Genomic DNA, 23,074 nt, shown 5'->3' on the forward strand with positions numbered 1-23,074 from the left:
CCACCTCACTCCACCACACTAAGCCAATCGCATTGCACACACACATACATGTACTGACTCATACACACAACATGACAGGTACAGGTACACGTCCCCTTGCAATGTGCACACATAAGCACAGTTGAAAAGTGTGAATGTACTGTCATTGTGGTGCCACAATTCATTTGGCAATGAATACTGGCACCATAATGACAACTGTGTATGTGTTCAATATGTGTTGTGTATCAGTGTGCCCAGGTCCATGTCTGACCCATCCGTGTCCCTGATATATGCATGTTAACAGTAATTTAATTTACTGTGACATGTACATGTCTGCAGTGGCCCCGAGCCCATTTGCAGTGATCCCCCAAGGTATACAGGCAATGCGGGTTACCTACCTTTGTGTCCTACGACGGGAGGGGTGGTCATGTTTTTTCTTGGGTCCCCTGGCATCAGCGATGGAGGGTCCTGTCTAGTTATGTCCAGCTGGAAACGGAAGTTGAATTAGTGGAAAAGGTGAGTTTTCACCCCTTTCCCCCCCAATTCACCAAGTTAGAAGTAGAAGTCGCACTGCCACTTTTTGCTTGGTGGTAAGGCACATCCAAATCTGCTCAGCAGTAAGTGTGGATGGAGTTCCGCCATCAGCCACTCTTTCGATGGTGCCGTTGGGGTGGATGGGAATCCTCGGCGCAGTCGGCGGGACCATCATAGTGGTTGAAAAACAGACAGCAGGACCATTACCACCAACATCTAAATCAGGCCCTAAGTGTCCCAGGACTCCCCTCCTTCCAAGACTGAAAGTTAGCACTAGTAGAAAATTAAGGGTTTACACAAATTTTTGCTATGCATGCCTAGATGGTAAAAATGGGGCAGTTTGCTGAACTTACAGTAGTTGAAAAATGTCTAGTTTATTTTGACTATGTTGCGTGGGACTATTCTTCCCATTTACTGTCCTGAATTATCCCTGTATGGGCATCCTGGGGATGTGCCACCCCTCATTACTAACAAGTGTTTCATAGGACAGCCAGGGCTGTGAAGGTGGGCAGAGGAACTTGGTGGTTGTCTGGGATGATGTGGTTTTGGGCGTGGCTGATAGGATGCAGCAGGGTTCTTGCACAGATTGATTTTGGAGTGGCCTGACATGGCTCAGGATTGGCTTGGGCATTACAAAACTGTCAGATTGTATCGCAGGCTCTACAGCAGGGGCAGGATGGACTGTTACAAAGTCGCTGCTATCCTTCTTGTTGCCCTGAGCAACCCTTATTTATTTTTTATATTTAAACATTAAGCTAACTATCCTTTGTTTCAAGACAATTTATGAAGACTTGTGCGGCCATGTTATATGTGTTACCCCCAGATTATCAGAGCCTCAAACACCAGTATCTTATATACCTTTCTTATATATGGTTCTCTAAGGTGGAGGGGGTCAGCTAATGCTTGACTCTGGTTCTGCTGTGCAGGTCAGTGAACAATACCCTTGCTCAAATATTAGGAAGTACACGAAAGCTCACTGCTGCAATATCTCCTTCCTTCACAATATATCTCTCCTAGTGGCCACATATGAGTGTTGTGCTTGTTTAAAAGATTTGATTCATAGATTTGAAATTTTCCTCTTACTGGACTGTTAGCAAAAACTTTAGAAAACAGAGCACATATTTTATTAGTTTGCACAGCTTGAAGAATTCTTGTCAGAAAATAAGCAGAGCTGTTTTCCAAACTAATACTCTTATCAGGTACTCTAACATATTCAATACACAAATGTGTGGAAGTCATCCTTTTAGCATGTTCTCCCCAATATTTCCAACTGATGCTGATGGTAACTGAACCTGACTGTGCTCTGGGCTCTGCTTAATAGGCCCTGGGCCAGTGCTCTGAATAAAACATATATGGTCAAATGATAATGTTATGATTCCAAATGGCAATGACAGACCCTGTAAGTCCCTAGTAGGTAATAGGGCAACGGGGATTCAAACTACCTTTAAGTCCCTAGTATAGAAGTTTAGAGGCCCAGTAGATTTCCTGCACTGGAGTGCACACTGTGATCTGCCTGCTGTCCTTTTTAAAGGCAGCCCTGCTTTGCAGACTGTCTTTAAAAAGTAAAATGTATGCAAATTCGACTTTGGAATTAAAGGTACTTCCAAAGTATTAATCTACCTTATTTGTACATATTGTTATGTATAGCTCACCCCCAAGGTCTTCCATAGATGCCCCAAGTATGGGGTGCCATGTAACTATAAACAGGGGCGTTATAAAATATGTTTTATATGCCCTGGTGAGGGAAAAACTGCATCTTTTCATTTCCCCCCATTGTAGAAGGTCAGCTCCATGGGCTAAAATTTAAATATGTTTCATAAGCGTAAGTATGTCTAGGAAAACATAAGATGTCATAAGTGGACTCAAATGAATGGTAATGATAAATGCAACAGTTTGTCATTGTTGAATTCATCATAACGATACAGAAAAGGTGTTATAATACTTTCTTTACTGTAAGCCAAATTCCAGCCTGCTAGGGGTCTCTCTTAATTGGTCGCCCTAACAGAACTAGCCAGGCTGTTTTGATCAGGTGATAAGTGGCCTGTTCTGAGCAAAGATTATCTGATGGGGAGTGGTAGGCAGATAGTGAACCAGGCAAGGAAGTGGGCTGGGTGAAGCAAGCTGAGTCTACAAATACCAGTCAGAAAGTAATGTAACCAGGACTGCCATCTCACCACTGTACTCCACAGATAGGTGGTAGGCTTAAGAGAGGAATTTGCGGATGTCCGGAGGAGGAGGTGATGGATATGAGGTACACCTGGGGATGGTTTAGCCTGGTCTTGCTCCTCTGGAGAGAAACCCACCATCTTGGAATTTTAAAGTGCAGTGCTTTATGGGACAAGAAGATGCACACTTTGGAGGAAGCTTACATACCTCAGGGTAGCACCCTGCAGCTCATTAAATGGGAGTGCCTACTGACTTCCCCCAAGATGATGGAATAAAGACAGTCGATCTGCATTGGGATTCAGATCTGCTGCCTGAAACTACAAGAAGAAGGACTGCTCTGCTAAAACCCTGGTCTGCAGCCCAGAGGCCTGCACACTTAAGAACTGACCCTGTTGCACACCTGAAGCACAGCCCAAAGGACTTTTCCTTGCTTAAAAAAGGACTCAGGAGTGGACTCCCGAAAGCAACAGGTTAAAAGAGCTTCGCTGAACCAACTTCCACAAAAGTCCCCACCCTGAAGTGTGTCCAGTGGACTTGCAAGGATTTGGCCAGGTTAATTGTGGGAATTGTAGTCCCATCATCCCAAGGAGCAACTCAGAGATTTTGGAACCTTGCATTGGGGTTATGGATCACTTTCCTCCATCACTCTTCCACAAAAGTCCCCAGCCAGGAGTGCATCCAGTGGACTTGCAGGGATTTGGACAGGTGCATTGTGGGAATTATAGTCCCAACATCCCAAGGATCAACTCAGAGATTCTGGAACATTGGATTGGCTTTATGGATGACCTTCCTGCATCACACTTCCACAAAAGTACCCAGCCTGGACTGCGTCCAGTGGACTTGCAAGAATGTGGACAGGTGCATTGTGGGAATTGTAGTCCCAGTGTCCCAAGGATCAACTCAGAACCTTGGATTGGGATTGTGAACCACCTTCCTGCATCAAGAAAACTTCTGGAAGTAAGTGTAAGGTGTTACATTGCAGGCCGCTGGAACTCTTGACTGTGTCCCAGTCCAGTGCAATGTTCACTCTAAGCGTTATTGGCTTCTAAGCACTGGTTACTTTTAATCTTTAAAAATTCATATCTCTAGATCTCTATTTTGGATGTTTGTCATTACTATTTTTATAAATTGGTGTGTGATTTCTATTGTGTGCTGTGTCTTACTTATTTAACGTATTGGTGTCCTTAAATGCTTTATATACCTTCCTCCTTAGTTAATCCTGGCTGCTTGTTGCCAAGCTACCAGGCGTTGAGCCACAGACTACTTTGCCGGACCTTGACTGAGCACAACCCTGTGCTAGGGGTGTATTGCTAGTGGTGGGTGTGTACGTATCCCCTACCAATACCCAGTCTCCAACAACAAACAGTTACCATGTTAACATATACCGAGACCTAGGTAGCATTATATAAACACATGAAAAAGCTACACAACATGTCAGTCACACCCCCCTATAGATAATATAAACTTTACGTGGAATTTGTTTTTGAGAGAGAATTGTGTCAATTTTTAGGGTAATTTAAAATCCTTTGAACCTTATCCTCTGTGTATCACCACATAAGAGGGCCTGTTTATCTTTCACAGGGGTCTTAAATGCAGGTATATTCATTGTTCTATGGAAATGTGTTCTCATGTTCTTTGGAGACGTTCTGCTGCATAAAAGCCCAGAAATTGGCAAATTGCCTTTTCTCATTGCAGCCTCTGCATTAACATAACCTATCCCCCCTCTTTTCTCAAGGAGCTTCTGCGGCATTAATTTTCCCACCCAGATATCATTATAGGAGTAAAAAGATTCCATTCATTTATTTTTTTACTCTTTTTGGCAGAGATGTCAGCTTTTAGATTAATAACATTAAGCTTTTGCCATCTGACTGGGGAATGCGTACAGCCAAATCCCTGGAGCTGTGCAAATATAGGCAGGACAATGAAATTCACATTTCTCAAGATTAAAAAATTATAATGAATTATTTAAAACAGGAAAATATACTTTTCAGGCTTAGGGACTATACGCACCTGCTGTTCCCCTCCCGCTGTAACACTTGTTCTTGGCAATCTGTTTCATCTCTTCCTTTCAGACTTTCATGCTTTTGCACCCTACTTATTTTCCTTGTGCCAAATGCCCCTAATATCTTTCTTTTTCCCTCACGACTTACCCTTTTCTCATAATATTTCCCTTGGCTTTACTCTTTTTTCTTCTGCCCCTTTTCAATTCTTTTTGTAGATTTTTGTAATTTTGCCCTCCTTTTCCCCTTTACCTCTTCCTTATTTCTTGCTCTGTTTTCATAGACTTTTTGTTTCTTCTACTCTCTTTCTTCTCTTCCTTTTCTTTTCTTTCTTTCTGTCATTCTTCTCTTCTTTCTTCTTTTTTTTTTTAAAAAAAAGGAGAAACTGAAAGCAAAATATTGGATAGTGGACTGTTGGAACAGTTGGTGTGCAACAACAATTATTATCTCTGGACCACAGCGTTGTCTTCAATGGTGTTCTCAACTTTCCAGCGATGTAATATGCACTGGTACTTTTTTTTGTAATAATTGAACCAGTTTGCCTTGTGCGTTTTACAGCTCTGTTTTTACGCGTTCCTATGTGGGCATATTGGCTGAACAATTTACTTTCATAGAGGGCAGAGCCTCTATGCAGCATTGCTGAGAGGAGCTCCGTGATGCTGTGTTTATGTATCAATTTTCGTGTGATCAATCACATTACCATTGTATCATACAATTCTGCCTATATGTGCATTTGTATCGTGTTCACAATACAGACTAAACCGAGGTGGGCACTTGATTATAACTTTTGTCCAACTTCAAAATCAGTTGAATCTGTTGTTTCATTAAATTGTAAGCAAGTCACGTATATTTTACTTACCGAAACAGCCTTTGCATCGATGTGCCACTTTTAGGGCCACATGTACGAAATTCAGGTTTTTTGACTCGCAAATCGCGAGACATAGCAACTCGCAATTTGCAAGTCGCAAAACCTGATGTACAACAGTGTCAATGATACTGTTTGCGATTCCCAATGGGGTCGCAAATGACCTACCTCATGAATATTCATGAGGTAGGTCGCAATTTGAGACACCATTGGGAATGGCTGCCCTCACAGGGATGGTGGCCTGCTGGAGACAGCAGACCACCATGTCTGTGAGTGCTTTTAAATAAAGCAGTTTTTTTATTTTGAAATGCAGCCCGTTTTCCTTAAAGGTAAAATTAGATGCTTTTCAAAATCAAAAATGAAAAGTTTTCTTTCAATTTTTTCAGGGCAGGCAGTGGTCCGTACTCATGATGGACCTACTAAACACATTACCTCTTATAATTACACTTCCCGTGAGTCATGGGTTGTGATGCTGTTCTCTGTGATTTCACGTGCAATGTCATGCGCTGTGTTGTCACATGCTATGATGTCACTTGCACACCACCTAACTTGGTTTAGACACTCCACTTCTTTTTTTTAGGACTTGTGCACTGCACCCTATTAGCTTCATCATTAGCCCTGCACAACCAATTCATCCACTCGCCTGTAATCATTGCATTTTCTTTTACTTTCTCCATGTCAATATTTTGATAGCTGTGTAGCTCCTTCACACAGATGAAATCATAATTACAAGTGCCATTTGTGAACATTACTCTGTGCAATCTGCAGGGAGGCCTAGAATCGGATGAACATGTATTCTGAACACCTTTATGACCCACGGACAGACATTGCGCGAGCCTCAAATCCAGGGCTCTCAATCATGGCCCATTATAAACACCCACCCTTAACTTGTACTCACATAGACACCTAGATGCGACTCATTTCAAAGTATGCACATACAACACTAACGTGCTGAACAATCAAATACTTCAGAAATGCAACATCCTGGAAAATTCAAATATGCAAGATTCTTTCAGTCATTGTTCAGAAGTCAATCCGTGTTCCCCTATAAAGTTAAGGACATGAATATAAGTCCTGATATGGACTTGCAATGTCGTTTTGTAATTACCACCAGGTCTGAGATCCAGAGGGACCACACAATTTCAGCCCTAGAAAAAATCATAAATCATAAATCATATAAATATTAACTGAGTTCAAACAATTGGCAGAAGAGGAAGGGAAGGTGGGGGTCTTTAGTTATCCTGAAGTCCATTTCAGTAAAGGAGGGAAAGGCAATGATATTCAAGAGAAGAACTTTGAGAATGCAGGGGCCTTCGCCAAACCATCTGTATCTTGTCGGTGGTACCAACAAACAATGGTGGAAACAGAGAAACACATAGATCTGGAGCACAACCAGTAAAGGTGTTATGGGAAATAGAGTTTCTCCCTGGTCCTAGTGGGAGAAGTGCTTCCAGCAAGCCGTGTTAAAACACTTTTTTTACACAACAAAATTAGGCTTGCATTGCCTCGACACACAAACAGTTAACGTAGATTCAGTGAATCCCTTAAAAAGTCTTATTTTACAAATTTTACAATTCAAATTTCTCAGTTTTGTTAGCAAAAGTCAAAACAATAAAGCAGTTGTGCGCGAAAGTGCCATCGCAGTTTGCAACTACTCTTCCATAGTCTGACGGAGGACATGGAGACGACCTGATATACAGCATGCATATGTGGAGAGACAGGATTTTCACCCTTTATTGAATACTTTTTGCAGAACTGGGAACTCTGAAGGGAGATACTGGCTGTGCAGAACATTGCGTTCTACTGGTGTATTGACGTCCAACAAGTGAGCCTCAGTGTCTTCTATCGCCATTATTCTTTGCCTGAGAACCTGCCTGGACATCATTAATCCCTGGATTTATGGACTAGATTAGAATTTAAACTACCCAGAAGCATGGTACATGCAATGTCTATGACAAGGTGCAGCACCAGAACGAAGTCTTTTCCAAAGGAATATGTGACAGAATAACTAGGTCCTAAACAACTATAGCTTAAACCACTACTTCTAAACAACTAAAAAGTCTCTACAACTAAGTACTGAACAACTACTGTCTAAACAACAATTGTGCCTGAATTACAATTGCCTGAAAGACATCGTGGGGACATTCAGAAAGCTTCCCTAGGAATGCATTCCATCCATTGCTTACCATTGGCTTGGTGGTTTTTAACTCACATTTCCTTGCTTTTTAAGTGCTAGCTTTATGTACTTTAGGCTGTCCAGCTTGAGTTCATCCTTCCTGTGGATCATAGTTTATTTCTTGTATCCTTCTGAGTGCTCCCTTTGTGTAAACAGGCCTTCACAATTGTATGTCTGTGCAAATGTAATGGACAATTCATTTGAAAACGTGTTGTTTGTAACGGCAGTGATCTACCACACCATGAATACTCCACTTTATGCCACTCCACTCTACTCTGCACCACTCCACACCAGTGCACTGTGCTCTGCATTACTTCACCACTACACCACTTGACTCTGCATCACTGCACCCTACTCTGCACTACTTCACTCTACGTTACTACACTCTATGCCAATTCACTCTAGGCCTCTCAGTTCTACTCTCCACCTCTCTCTTTTGAGCCAATGCACTGTACACCACTCTGCATCACTGCTCTTTTTACCACTGTACTCTACACCACCCCAGTCTTGGCCATGCCACTCTAATCTGCACCACTCCACTCTACGCCACTGCAATCTACTCTGAAACAATCCACTCTATGCCACTGCACTTTATGCCATTCTACTCTACTCTGTGCCACTCCACTCTATGCTGTGCCACTCCACTCTATGCTGTGCCACTCCACTCTACACCACTGTACTCTAAACCACTGCACTCTACGTCAATCTTCTCTGCACCACTGCACTCTACATCACTATATTCTACTCTGTGACACTACTCTACACCACTGCACTCTATGCCATTATACACTCTGCTCTACTCTACTCTGCACCACTCTACACTGTGCCACACTCTCCACACCACTCTACTCTACACCACTGCACTCTAAAACACTCTACTTTACAACACTGCACTCTACCACTGCACTCTACTCTGCGGCACTCTACTCTATGTAATTCTACTGCATTCTCCTCGTATAAACACTAATCCACTGTACTCTATGCCACTGCAGTCTATGCCAATCCACTCTGTTCTGTACCACTGCACTCTACGCCAGTGCCCTGTAGGCCACGCTAGTCTATTCTGCATCACTTTAATCCGCACCGCAGCAATTTTAATGCTACAGCACTTCACTCAATGATACTCCACTCTACAACCCTCTGCTCTACAACCTACCACTCTATGCCATTCTATGCCACTCTACTCCACTTTGTGCCACTCCAAGCCATTCTCCTCTATGCCACAAACTATTAGCCATTCTAAACAGCAGCCACATTGGTGTACAACATGGGTAAATTACATTAACATGTCAATAGCTCATGCATAGGCGAGACCTATTGGCTTTGCCAATGCTTTTTTATTTCCTGCTCAAACCCCATTCGAGAACACATACCCATCCCGTTCCCATCTTCTTTAGATACTCCCATTTCCATTCTTTTACGGCATGTGCCTATCTCCCTCCTCCTGCCTTCCTCTTGGCCTGGTCGTTGTAGAAATTAAAGACAGGCTGATTTGACCCGAGGTTCCTTCAGTTTTTCTGTTTAGCTCTTCACGCACTTTTTTCTCTTTTTTGTTTCTTTTACCACGTTTTTTTGTTTTTCTCAACACTAACTTCTAATTTCTAAAATTTCAATAACTGTTGGAAAATGCCAGCTCCTTCTTTTGTACTTTTTGTACAGATTCGGTACCACGATTTGTATTCTACATATTTTCTCAAAAATTAATTGCACGATGATGTTAGCTGCACAATTCTCCAAACTGGACTTTCTTCAATCCGGATGTGCCAGTCTGCCACTCACCAAACAGAAAACAATATTCATCGCCATTTTGATATTTGGTAATACGGTGATATTCAAACAACTCTTCCCATAAGTTTTAGTGGAGCCTTCATCACTCCCTTTACAAGAGAAACATGTCACAACTACAGCTGATTGGTGTGATGGATGTTATTGATATAAAGGATAAGAATAGGCGTACCATGTAATCCAGACATTACCACCAGAGTTTCTCGTCCTAGTTAGCATTCACAACAGTATGAGGCTGTACCTAAGAAATCAGACCAGGTTTAGTCCTGTAACCAACAAACTAGGCACCAATCTAAAGTGCCAGCACCTGTGAATGTTTAATGTAACAGAAAGTAAAATAAACACACCAAGAGATGGAAACAGAAAAGCTTTTCCTTGGGCCGCGATTTCAACAGGAGCCTACAACCGTAGTGAGTCACAAGAGTGTAGGGAGATGGTCAGGCAGTGGCTCTAGAGGCGAAAGGCATACCCATCCCAGTAGCCAAGATGACACCCCTAAAAGTGCAGCACCCTTTAAATCATAAGTCCTGGAGACCAACAAACGGATCCAAAGGCTTAAACTAGCAATAGTCAGCTTCAACCCCCCACTTTGTAAAGCCAAAGTTAACAAAACAAAAAGAACCTCAGAAACAAAGAAGTCGGTCATCTGAACCAAGCAATACAGCTCACTCATGCAAACATCCAAAGTCAACTAAGTGAAAGAGTAGTCTCCTGCCACGGATGTCAACAATACCCCTTCCTAGTTTTAGTGGAAAGGTGTTAGAAATTCGGATAGAAAAGATTGTCAAAGATAACAAATCAGAGTATATGAAAAAATCTTAGAGAAGGGGTGGTACAAACCAAAGACGCCAATTTCTCTAGATGTGTCATGGAAGAAATACCCCTCAAAAATATAGCTTCATATGAAAGCAATTCTAAGAGAGAGGAAAGCCAACGATGAACATAAGCTCTTATTGTGGACAGGCACCATGATTATTGAACTGTCTTAGCTGCCGTCCCACAGAGACCCATTTGTACCAAACCTAACTTTCCGTCTTTCACACTGCAAGCCTCGTGTTGGCCAAAAATAGAGATGAACACACTGAATCTGGACTAGGCCCCAGGCAGGATCCAAATCACATTGGCTGCTAAATTAAGCAGCAGTGGAAACAAACACCTACTAGATCAATTAGTGGCATAACAAAAGTTGAGGGGTCCCCCTACAAAGTACATAGAGGGACCACCCTCCAGACTCAATCATGAGCTCTCAGGCAGGGTACTGTGCTGAGGGGCGCCCTGGAGCTCGGGGACCCCCACACCACTGAGGAGGCTGCGGGGGCTGAGACCACTAAGGCAGAACCCTAAGAACCTCTCCCTTTTCCTGCTATTCCTTGTAAAGCACCTGCAGGATTAGCAGACAGCACAGGAAGGTTTATGTGACCCTCAGGCTACAAAATCACAAAAGAATCAACCCCTTCTGCCAGAGGATTTAGAAATTGTGCAAAGCATCTTGGTACCACATTGTTGAAACAAGTGAGTTGCATGACAGAATATCAGTAACAAAAATAATGTGATACCTAAACTTGATGCAAAAAATATCAGGAGCAAAAGTATCATGTTTATATATTCTGTACATAAACTACAAAAATATAAAAATATAAACTACTGTGAACCAGAATATCATTGGAAAACATATATACACCATATAACATATAGTATATAACATATAATTTTTCACTAAATAAACAAAGGTTACAGGGATGTTACAGTTAGGTTCACATTTTACACACACAAACCATAGAAATTCAGCTGTTAGAGTTATTTCAACTAACTATACCTCGTGCCCTAAGGTAACTATAACTTGCACCCTTGCCATGCACAGTTTTCTCATCAATAATTTTATTGCAAATGTTACCGATATATTATCAATTATGTCAAAGATGGTGTCATGGCAAGGGCATGAGTTATAGTTACCTTAGGGTACAAGTTATAGTTAATTGAAATAACTCTAACCATAACAGCTGAATTTCTATGGTTTTGTGCCCGTAAAATCTGTACCTCATTAAAACGCCCCTGTAACCTTTTGTTTTTTTTGGGTGAATTTCTAATTTTTTTAAAATTCTATTTTCTACCTATAATGTCCCTGTATCCTTTGATTTGTTTAGTGAAGTTGTATGTTTTTTTAACGTAAAATAATTTTCATTACTATACATTAATCCAACCACCACCGCACACAGCCTTTCACTGTGCGCTACAACGGTTGGCCACATGGCTCGGTCTGCGGCCAGACACTGTGGCCAAACCACCCAACCCCACTCTGCGCGTGTCCCTTTGGATGTATGTGGTGGGAGTTGGCCACAGCCTGTCTTTCTAGGTATGAGAATAGGTGTGACTGGGTGTATCTGGGTGTGATAGTGTCTGTCTGGGTGTGAGAGTGGGTGCAACAGTGTCTTAGTGGGTCTATGAGTGGGTGTGTCAGTTTCTGTGTGGGTCTGTGAATGGGAGGAAGAGATTGAAAGAGAGAGAAAGAGAGAATGAGAGTGAGAGACAGAGTTTTTTAGGCATTGATGAATGATATACTTAGAATGAGATCTTTCTGGAAAAATTGAAAAGAAAAATGTATTTGTCAATTAAAAAGATCAGTTTTAATTATGAACCTCAAACATTTGAAGTAGAGAATAAATTGAAGTAGGGAAAATGACCACAGACACATGTGGACTAGAACCCTGAGCTATCATTTTGAGGATCTGTGACCCTAACCATTATGCCACAGGTGTCTCTTTCTTGTGCTGAAAGTCATTGCATGGGGAGACCAATGACTCTCTCCTTGTCTTTCATCCCATTATGGATGAAAGGGAGAGAGAGAGTGAAAGGACCGTGGGGCGAGCCTCAAGGCCCCTGCTGTCCTAGCCAGCTCCCCACGTCCTGTGAGAGCCGGCATTGCTTCCACAAGTAGGGAGCTGTTTTTAATAGCAGTTCCCTGCCTGCAGGAGCCATGTTTTCATCTGTCTTCCCTGCACATATATTTGCATGCAGGGAAGAAGGATAGAAACTCCCCTTTCTGCAAGTGAGAGCTGTTTGACCCTGGGGGTGGCAGTCCTCAGAGCCTGCATTGGGTCCTCAAGGGGGGCCCTCCAACAACCATTGTCCTGGGAGGTGGTAGTCCCCACGGCCTGGGGGTCCAAAAAGGACCCCCTTCATTGTTTTATTGAAGCCCTGGGGGATTGGCGGTCCCTGGGGCTGCAGGGGAGGGGTCGCCTGACCCCCCATGTTAAATTTGGTGAAAGCCCCAGGGAAGTGGCAGTCTTCAGGGCTGTGGAGGGGGCCAAGCGGCCAACCCCAACATATTTGGTAAAAGTTCTGGGGAGGTGGCAGTCCCTGGGGCTGCGGGGGCCGGGCGGCCCCCGTCATAATTGGTAAAAGCCCCAGGGAGGTGGTGGTCCCCGGGGCTGTGGGGCAGGAGGGCAGCACCCCTCAATATATTTACTAAAAGCCCTGGGAAGGTGATGGTCTCTGGGAGGGTTGAGGTGCCCCCCCCATAATATTTGCTAAAAGCCCCTGGGAAGTGGTGGTCCCCAGGGCTGTGGGGATTGGGCGCCCTCCCCATATGAAAATAGCAATGCCCCCCGGACTTGGCCCACCCACGGACTACAGTCAAATAAGAGTGGAGCACCGAACTTGTTTTTTTGTAAATTTTCACCAGATCCATGAATACGGCTCAAATTTTTTAAAAAAGTTTTTTTTTTAACTCTGGGGTGATCCCTCTGGGACCCCAGAACCAGAGATTAGGGGTCAGGGTGTCCCTACCCTAATACCTTCTCTTTTTTTTATTCTTTTTTCTGGGACTTGGAAGAAGCGGAGTTGAAAGATGGCTGTCAACACTTCCTGGTTGAAGTGATGGCAGCCAATCAGATCTCAACACAAAATCATGGAGGGTTGGTGAAGGGTTCACGTCTCTATATAGATGAATATGGATTTTCTTGAATTTCTCAGCAACTACTGAACAGATTTACTCCAAGTAACAAAAAGGTCGCTTTCTGGACCAAGAGCTGCCTTTCTGCCAAATTTAGGCCCATATTTATACTTTTTTAGTGCCACATTTGCGCCGCTTTTTGATGCAAAAGTGGCGCAAACTTCCAAAATACAATTGTATTTTAGAAGTTTGCACCACTTTTGCGTCACAAAATGAAGCCAAATGCGGCGCTAAAAAAGTATAAATATGGGCCTTAGTGTAATTCCGGCCAGTGGTTCAGGCGCTATCGCTGTTAAAAATCCCAATGAAAAATGAATTGGGAAAAAGTGTTTTGGGACCCCCCCTTTTTCTCAGCCCTCGCTTGATGGACCACCCCAAAACTTTCCAGACAGCATCTGAGGGGAACATCGTCTTTTACTGGAAAATGTCATGAAGATTCATTAAATGGGGCCAAAGTTATTTACACACACACATATGTATATGTATATATATATATATATATGTGTGGAGATATATATATATATATATATATATATATATATATATATATATATATATATATATGTATTTATATATATAATAATACTCATGCCCTAAGGTAACTCGTGCCCTAGGATGATTACAATTCGTGCCCTCGCCATGTACATTTTTCTCATCAATAATTTTACTGCAAATGTTACAATTATATTATCAATAATGTCAAAGACGGTGTCACGAGTAAGGCAATATCTGGGGTAGTTAGGACCTAGGGCTACATGTACGTAGCATTTTGCACATCTCAAACAATGAATCGGGCCGTTTGCGACGTGCAAAATGCACTTTGACATGTACAAACCCATTTTTGCGATTCAGTAAACTATTTACTGAATCGCAAAAAGGGTTTGCGAGTTGCAATTAGGAAGGGGTGTTCCCTTCCTAATTGTGAGTCGCAGTCCCATGTATGATTGTTTTGTGACCGCGAATGCAGTCACAAAACAATCGCAGTTAGCACCAGCATCACACCTGGTGCTAACCCATTCACAAATGGGAAGGGGTCCCCTTGGAACCCCTCCCCCTTTGTGAATGGCAGTAAAAACATGTTTTTCAGAGCAGGTAGTGGTCCTACGGACCACTGCCTGTTCTGAAAAAAGTTAAACAAAAACGTTTCATTTTTTGTTTTTTAAATGCATCTCGTTTTTCTTTAAGGAAAACGGGCTACATTTCAAAAATAAAAAAATGCTTTAAAAGCAGTCGAAGACATGGTGGTCTGCGGTCTCCAGTAGGCCACCATCCCTGTGAGGGCGGCCATTCCCATGGGGGTCGCAAATTGCGACCTACCTCATGAATATACATGAGGTGGGCATTTGCGACCCCCTTGCGACTCGCAAATAGTGCCATCGACACTGTGCAACATAACAAACTTTCCAACATGTAGCCCCTAATTTCTATATAAAAAGTGTTTTTTTACTTGCCTATATCTTTGGCGCTGCTTGATGAATTTTAACAAAACTACCCAAAAAATTTGACAGTTGCATCAGCTGCTGCCTCAAAACTTTTCAGGGGGGCAGAGAAAAAAGTGAGGTCCCAAAACCCTTTTTCCCCATTCATTTTTCCGTAGGGATTTTGAACAGCAATAGCGGCGAAACTACTTGACGGAATTACACCAAATTTTGCAGAAAGGTAGGTCCTGCTCCAGAAAGCGACCTTTTTTTTTTGGTGTAAATCCGTTCAGTATGTTCTGAGAATTTAAGGGGAAAAAATGTGTATATATAGGGACGCAAATGATTCGCAACCCCTCCTGATCTCGTGCTGAGATCTGATTGGCTGTCAACACATCAACAAGGAAGTATTGGCAGCCATCTTGGGACTCTGCAGCCAAGTCCCAGAAATAAATGTTTAAAAAAAGGAAAAGGAGCCAGGGTACAGGTACCCTGACCTCAAGGGCTAAAGAGCATTTTTTTTTTATTTCACCCGGATTCACGATGCACTGTTCATTACTGCACAAATTACGGCACTCATGACATCTTTGATAACATTATTGATAATATAAATATAATAGTTGCAGTAAAAATTTTGACAAAAAAACTGCATGGTGGGGGCGCGAGTTATAGTTACCTTAGGGCACGAGTTATAGTTACTTTATTTACTTGAGGTAACTCTAACTATAACTTGGGAATTTCTATGGTATGTACATGAAATTCACTCAGAAAACCAAAGGTTACAGGGACGTTATAGTTAGGTTTTTGTTTTACCAACACAAAATCATAGACACTCAGCAGTTATGGATATACTTATATGTATACTTATCTGAGAACTATAACTCTTGGTATACAGTAACTTTAAGCCATGAGTTATAGTTTCTTAACATAAGTATAACTATAAGTATACCTATAACTGCTGAATTTCTACGGATTTGTGTGGGCAAAATGTCAAACTAACAATAAAGTCCCTGTTGCCTTCGGTTTTCTAAGTGAACATAGATAGATAGATAGATAGATAGATAGATAGATAGATAGATAGATAGATAGATAGATAGATTTCACTATAAATAACATTATATTTAATTACATCAAGAAATGAAAGATTTCATAAAGGTTAAATTAATTAATTTAAATACTAATTAATAACATTAACAATGATTATAGAAATAAAATATTTAAAATCTAGAAAATAACATTTAGGAAAATATTAAAACAATAAAAAGAAAACATTTTTTAGTACTATTAATTAAAACAATAAACGCATACACACACATATATAAGTATCTATGTATATAACAATACAAAACAATGATTTTAGCAATAATTTAAAACAAACGTTCAATAAAGAATAGAAAAAGAATTATGAAAACATTATCACTCTTAACTAAAAAAATAATAGGATGCAAAATGTTAGGCATTGTATGGTTTAGATGTATTATTCCCACTCCAATGTAAGTAAAAGTAGGGAAGGTATTGTACTTTGGAGGGCTCAGATTTACTATCCCCACTCCAACATAAGCAAAACTATGAAAAGTGCTTGGCTTTGAAGGGATAAGGTGTACTAGTTTCACCCATTATGCAAAAGCAGGGAACATGTTAAACTTTGGAGGGGTTACATTTATTATTCTCACTTCAATGTTAACAACAGTAGGGAAAGAGCTAGTCTTTTGAGGAGTCAAAATTACCATTCTCATTCCAATCTAAGCGACAGTAGGGAAAGTGTTAGACTCTTAAGGGGGCTGATTAGAATGAACTTTGTGGGCCATGATATGTCCTTCGAAAGGTGCATCATGTTTTGAGGTTGTTCTGAAATCTGGATGCCCTTTTGAAATAACTGTTGCTTTGAGAACATTATTTCAAATTAAATCTCAGCAACGTTAGTGTAAGTGTTATACTTGAGAGGAGTCACATTTTATAGTCCTACTCCCATGTAAGAAAAAGTTAGGAAAGTGCTGGACTTTGGAGGGGTTAGATTTATTATTCCCACTCCAACATAATCAAAAGTGGAAAAGTATTTTGATTTTTTTATGGGTTTAAGATAGATAAAACAAATAGCAATAAAAATTAAAAAGTATTAATCACATTAATTGTTTTAAAACAATTGCAATTAAAAACATAACATTAATTATCACATTTGAATACATTAATCAATTAATAAATCAATTAAAATATTTAAAAAGCAACACTTAAAGTAACAATGAATCAATGATTTAATTTACACAATTAAATATCAATTGCATAATTGCATTTTTAACACAATGATAAATTGAACAAAATTCAATAATGAAAAACGTCCCACACTAATCCCCTACAACCCCAATAACCCACTATAAACCTTGTAATTTTTATTTAAATGTAAAAGCAATCATATGTACATTTTCAAATTATTCTAGAAGAAATTAAACACAAATGTTATTCCAATAATAAATTATAATAGGAAAATAGCAAAAATGTAACAAAGGAATTAAAATGATTGTTTATAACATATATTGAAAGTTATGTTATAAACACTTTTAAAAACAACATTTAATACCTGACAGAAATATACTGGCCACAATATTTGTGACCCACAATATTTTGGATTCAATATTTTGGTCATTCACCAATAAGTGGCAATCTAGAGCAGACACTGGGAAGCTGACTTGATGCAAATAGTAGGAAATGCCAAAGGACTGATGCACAGTTTCTAAGAGTAGGGGATCACTTTACTGAAATGATCCACCTTTTGACTGTCCACATCCATCCACATAGACATTAAGGAAGATGTGGTCATTTAGCCCAATGCAGAATCTGGTCCATCAAGGCCGTCAAACACTGAACATTTCTACCCACCTGGTGGTTCATATAGAATTTTGCCCCAGTAATTTTGGCCAAAACTGGCATGTCCTTTAGAAAATGATTAATGGTAATAAAACCCTCATAGTCACCTCCAGTTCCTTCCAGGTGAAAGAATGACACTTCAATGACCTGACCTACCAATCATGTGTCTCAGCGTCCAGAAGCACTGTGCCTGAAACAAGAGAACTGGCATCCACTGTAACCACATGAAGAGCATAAGGATCCTGATCCATCTGGAAGATAGTCTAGATGGAGGCATGGGTAACCAGTGGTTTTATGTTGTAGCACTCCTACTCCAGAATGCAAGAACCCAGCCAATGCTACACCAGTGGCTTCATATGATACATATCTTAAATTACTAAGAAAATCTTTGAGGCCATCTGAGCTTGCTCCTTGAGCGAGTCCCTCACAGGAGCCCTCCATGCCTTCACCAGTACTGCCAATGTGGACTGCAGAACTACTAACCTGAGAGAAACACCTCGCCAACTTATGTTTGAAAGTTTACTCCAATCAACTCCATTGATAGCGACAGGAATAGATGTCACTTTGGCAGATTGATCAATGATCTCTATACTAGAAGTACAGAACACTATCTCCTCGGGTCAAGGGCTGCTAGTGGAGTTGAAGGTGAATGACTTAACCAGTCATTTAAATAATGGTGGATCACATTCCCCTCTGCATGAATTATTCCCACCAGATGTCCCCGAACTTTGGTTAAAACCTGTCAAATACCCCTCACACAATGTGAATCACAGATAATTCTGTTAAGGTTTCCAAACTGAGACATGAAAATAAGCATCCTGCAAATCCAGATATGACAGGAATGCTTTGCGTCAAAAAAACATTATCAACTTGTAATGGTTCCATCTTCAGCAGCAGATTTGGGATCCACAAGTTGCTTCTTTTTCAATTACCGCAGCCGACAAATACACCCTGTAAGTTTAGAAACTACAAAGATTATAACATGGAAATAGGTAATTCATTCCTCATTTGGACCAGGAATTACCACCCCTTTTTCCAAGAGCTCATGAATGCTATCTAACAAACCCTAATACTGGATAGGATACCTGAGTACGGGAGTGCAAACTAGTTCTGACTGCACAGAAGGGGAGGTAAAAGCTATCCTGCAGAGATTGACCTCACAAAGACCTGGACCAACAATGTCATCTCCTGACCGGAACATCAGGAAGAGTGGTCTGCAGCTAGTGAGGAATGCCCATGCTTCTTCTAACATGTTGTTTGGAATCAAGACTTGTCCTCTTTACAGCCATAATACTTTCTATATTTCCAAACTAACTTTGAAGAGCCTGAAACCCTAGCACAAGAACCGTAGTCCTTGGAAATGAATTACCCAGTTGAGCCGTGGCCTTCCCTGGAAGATGAATACAAATTTCCTGTTATTTCATTTTATGTCGTCCAGGTCATTGTCAAGCATTTTTAACCCCTAAAGGAGTATAATATGTGATGCCTTCTTGTTGAGAATAGTGTACCAATCAAGCATCCAAAGGTAATTTGTAGAAACAACTCTGGAACCACCAGTGAAGACAGATCTCTATTAGTGTCAACTGCAACTTCAGCAAGCAAATTTATCTAATACTCCATCATACTGAGTTCTTCATAACAGTGCTGTCTAACTGAGAATCATGTTTTAGACATATCACCATACATGCATCATACACATCAGCTCTCAGTTTGCAACACCATAGACTCTCTTAAGACCATTTGATCCAATGAGTCACAAGGTGTCTTGTCTACTGCGGACATTGGTATTTACTCACCATATTCCGAAGCCTGGGTTTGACAGGGACAGCACCAGCCAGCCCCAGTTATTCCCCATCCATGGCATATGATGTTCATGAATTTATGAAACCCACCCTCTTAGGGTTCTACTATTTCCTAAGGACTACACTTTTTACTTATGAAGAGAAAAAACAGTTGTAGATGGAAGTTCATGCTTGCCAGATAATGTCCCCACTCTAGACTGGAGGCATGTGCCATGGCGAGATACCATTGCTGTCTCTTCCATGTGAATGAACATGCTGAACCAAGTCCTTCCCCATAAAAAGTGATTGTGGGACAACCTCCACTTCATCTAGCTCTGACGTAGAGGAGTTCAACCCCTTTGGTTGGACTTCACTGCCAGAACCACTACTGTGTCAATCAAGTGTTGCATCAAAGTAAGGCACAGAACTTTCCCCGAGCAAGTCAGAGCTTTTCAAATATCTCGGGATAAAGTGGCGAGAAGACAGGAAAAAAACAGGAAGCGATGAAGAATCTACTAGTAATTATGGGAACGGGTGGCGGGGGGGGGGGCTAAATGTAGCGTGAATTGCAGTAAATAGCCAATATTAAGGAGAGAAAACTGATGGGTGAGAAGCCAGGGGTTTCAGTGTTCTGTAAGAGTGTATTCTACTGTTATCAGAATAACTACATCAAAATAAATTACATGTGATTAATCGGGAGATCAATTACAAGCCAGTGGTTATCCTGAAAATTTGGGGTGGAATCAGCTTTCCGGACCAACATTGTACAACCCTTATTTAAAATATTGTACATATCACTGTAGGTTTCTTTGGCAAGGAAAACACAAATCTTGTCAGGAACTGTCGTTAGCATCATTAAAATATTTTGTTTTCTCCAATAGTATTTCATTTACCAACCACTAACAGAGACCCATTCCCTTTGCACCAACGCGGAGTTCAAAAACAGCTGTTGCCAACTTCTCCATGTACTATTTAGAATTGCGCTTAATTAGCTTTTATGTAATCATAGGAAATATCACGAAAGTTGCGTGAAATTATGCTTAAATATGCAAAAAACTAATTGTCATTTAGTACTATATTTTAGAGAAAAATGCTTCTTTGCATCCATTTCACGCTAAAAATAGCTGTGCTATTAACCATTACTAACTGAAAACTCTCAGCATTTTCATAGATTCAAACAAACCCTTTTAATTGCTCTTTTTATATTTCTAATACAATGTTTTTTCCAAATCAAATAGACTCACCATCTCTTCTGAATTTATACCCCACTGGAACATAAAACATTTTTTACATACTGCCTACCGCCGTCCACCCTCCCCAGGCCATGGTCAAGATAGAGACGTTTTAAGGTGTGGGTAAAGTGGCCTCCTGGGAAACTAAACCTTCTCTCTATATGACCTCTGTATGTTCTGTTTCTCTATCGGAACCTCTCTCCCTTTCTGCCTATGGTTATTTCTTTTGTATGGATTTTTGGCAATCCTGGCAAGACATATTTCAACTGTTTTTGTGTGACTGTGTTTCAATTTAACATAATGTAGTATTGCTTGGAATCATCTGTGCTCGGAATCGGTAATTGGGTAATAAAATACAAATGTGCCCCCAATATATGTTTACCCAGTGGTGTAATGAAAGTTGAGCTCCTCCCTGTAATGTACATAGAGGGGCCCCCTTCCAGGACCCAGTCAGGAGCTCTCTGGCCAGGGGTCTGCCACCCATGTACAGTACACTGTGCTGCGCCCCCCCAACAATATGGGTGTTGCAGGGGGCTAAATTTAGACCACTGGTTTTACTCAGGGCCACCAGAATCCCTAAGATTACAATGGATCAAGGTCATGGACCTCACTTCATAAAATATCTGATATGGCTCATGGGAATTCTGGTCCCTTTTAACTGCTGTTAGGCACAGTGGCCCTCATTACAACCCTAGCGGTGAGTGATAAAGTGGTGGTAATATCGCCAACAGGCTGGTGATAAGTACTGCCAAATTATAACCATGGCAGTGATAACTCCCATGTACCACACCAAACACCACGGCAGAAACAACAGTCACAACGGTGGTAGCCGTCAACAGCCAGGCGGAAGACAAAGTACCACCCACCATATTATGATACAGGAAACCACCATCTATTCCTGGCGGTACCAATGCCATCAAAAGCCTGGTGGAAACAGAGCTCAGAAGTGATAGGACTCACCATTGGAGACACGGGGAAGAACCACGCCGCCGTGGAACCCAAGCTGCAAGTCTTCCCGATGATCTTCTACGTCATGCCCCACCTGGAACACCGAGGCCGACGATGGTGAGTACAGCTGCCTAGCACACAAGGGAGGGAGGGAGGAAAACGAGAGTGACACACACACACACACCATACACACAACCAGCTGCACAAGTAAACCAATGGCACACGACACACAGCATAATAAAACACGGACCATATTGCTGGTGTAACGACAATGTATTAGTATAGCAAAACCCACCATACAAACCACATATATACAAATGTCAATGAAGATTCAATGCCCAGTCCAAAGTCACGAGGGCACACAAGGCCACAGGGCACAGTCCAAGGCCCAACCTGTTTCCTGACACAGCCGGAGAAGGCACTGCAGGGGCATCATTTTGCAAGTGGGAAGGCACCTCAAGGGGATGGGTGGGCACTTCAGCCTAATACGAGAACGTCCCCACTGGTTCTGGATGGGGTAACATGCCCATTGCTTTGTCATGGGAAGTGCAAGGCCACAGTCTCTCAAGTGGGTGACTTGCTCACTGGTTCTGGAGGGGGCAACATGCCCATTGTTTTGTCGTGGGGAGTGCAAGGCCACATTCTCTCAAGTGGGTGACTTGCCCACTGGTTCAGCACACACAGCACCCCGTGGAGGGTAGCCTACATGGTGTCCGCTGGCTGTGATGGCTGCACTGTGGTGGTGGTTGGCGGAGCCTCCTAGACAGCCACTGCACTGTCTGATGGTTGCATTGTGGTGGTGGTTGGAGGAGCCTCCTGGTCAGCCCCTTCACTGTCCGATAGCTGCATTGTGGTGGTGGTTGAAGGAGCCTCCTGGGCAGACTCTGCACTCCCTGATGGCAGCACTTCCACAGCTGGTGGTGGGGGCCTGTGACAGCTGGTGGTGGTGGTGGTAGTGTTAGCTGGCCTCGTCCATGAGTCATGGATCCCTAACCCTTCCTGGAAGGGGTAGATGGGCTCTTCCCCTGTCTGCCTGGTGGTGCAGGCTCCTTCCCCTTCTTCACAGCTGCTGCAGGCCCCTTCCCCTTCTTCACAGCTGGTGCAGGCCCCTTCACACTCTTCCCTGGTGGTGCAGGACTCTTCACACTCTTCCCTGGTGGTGCAGGCCCCTTCCCCTTCTTCCCTGGTGGTGCTGGCTCCTTCCCCTTCTGTGTTAGAGGTCTGGTATTCTTATCACCACGGGTAGGTGGTGCTACCACTGTCTTCGTGGACTGTTTGGATGTGGTGCTGGGCTGTGTCCTTGGTACCCTGCCCACATGTGCAGGACGGGGGAGGGGTAGGGATGAGGTCAATTTGGGAAAGGAAAAGCTTTTTAG

This window comes from Pleurodeles waltl, chromosome 3_1, assembly GCF_031143425.1.
Source record: "Pleurodeles waltl isolate 20211129_DDA chromosome 3_1, aPleWal1.hap1.20221129, whole genome shotgun sequence".
In the NCBI taxonomy this organism is placed as follows: Eukaryota; Metazoa; Chordata; class Amphibia; order Caudata; family Salamandridae; genus Pleurodeles; species Pleurodeles waltl.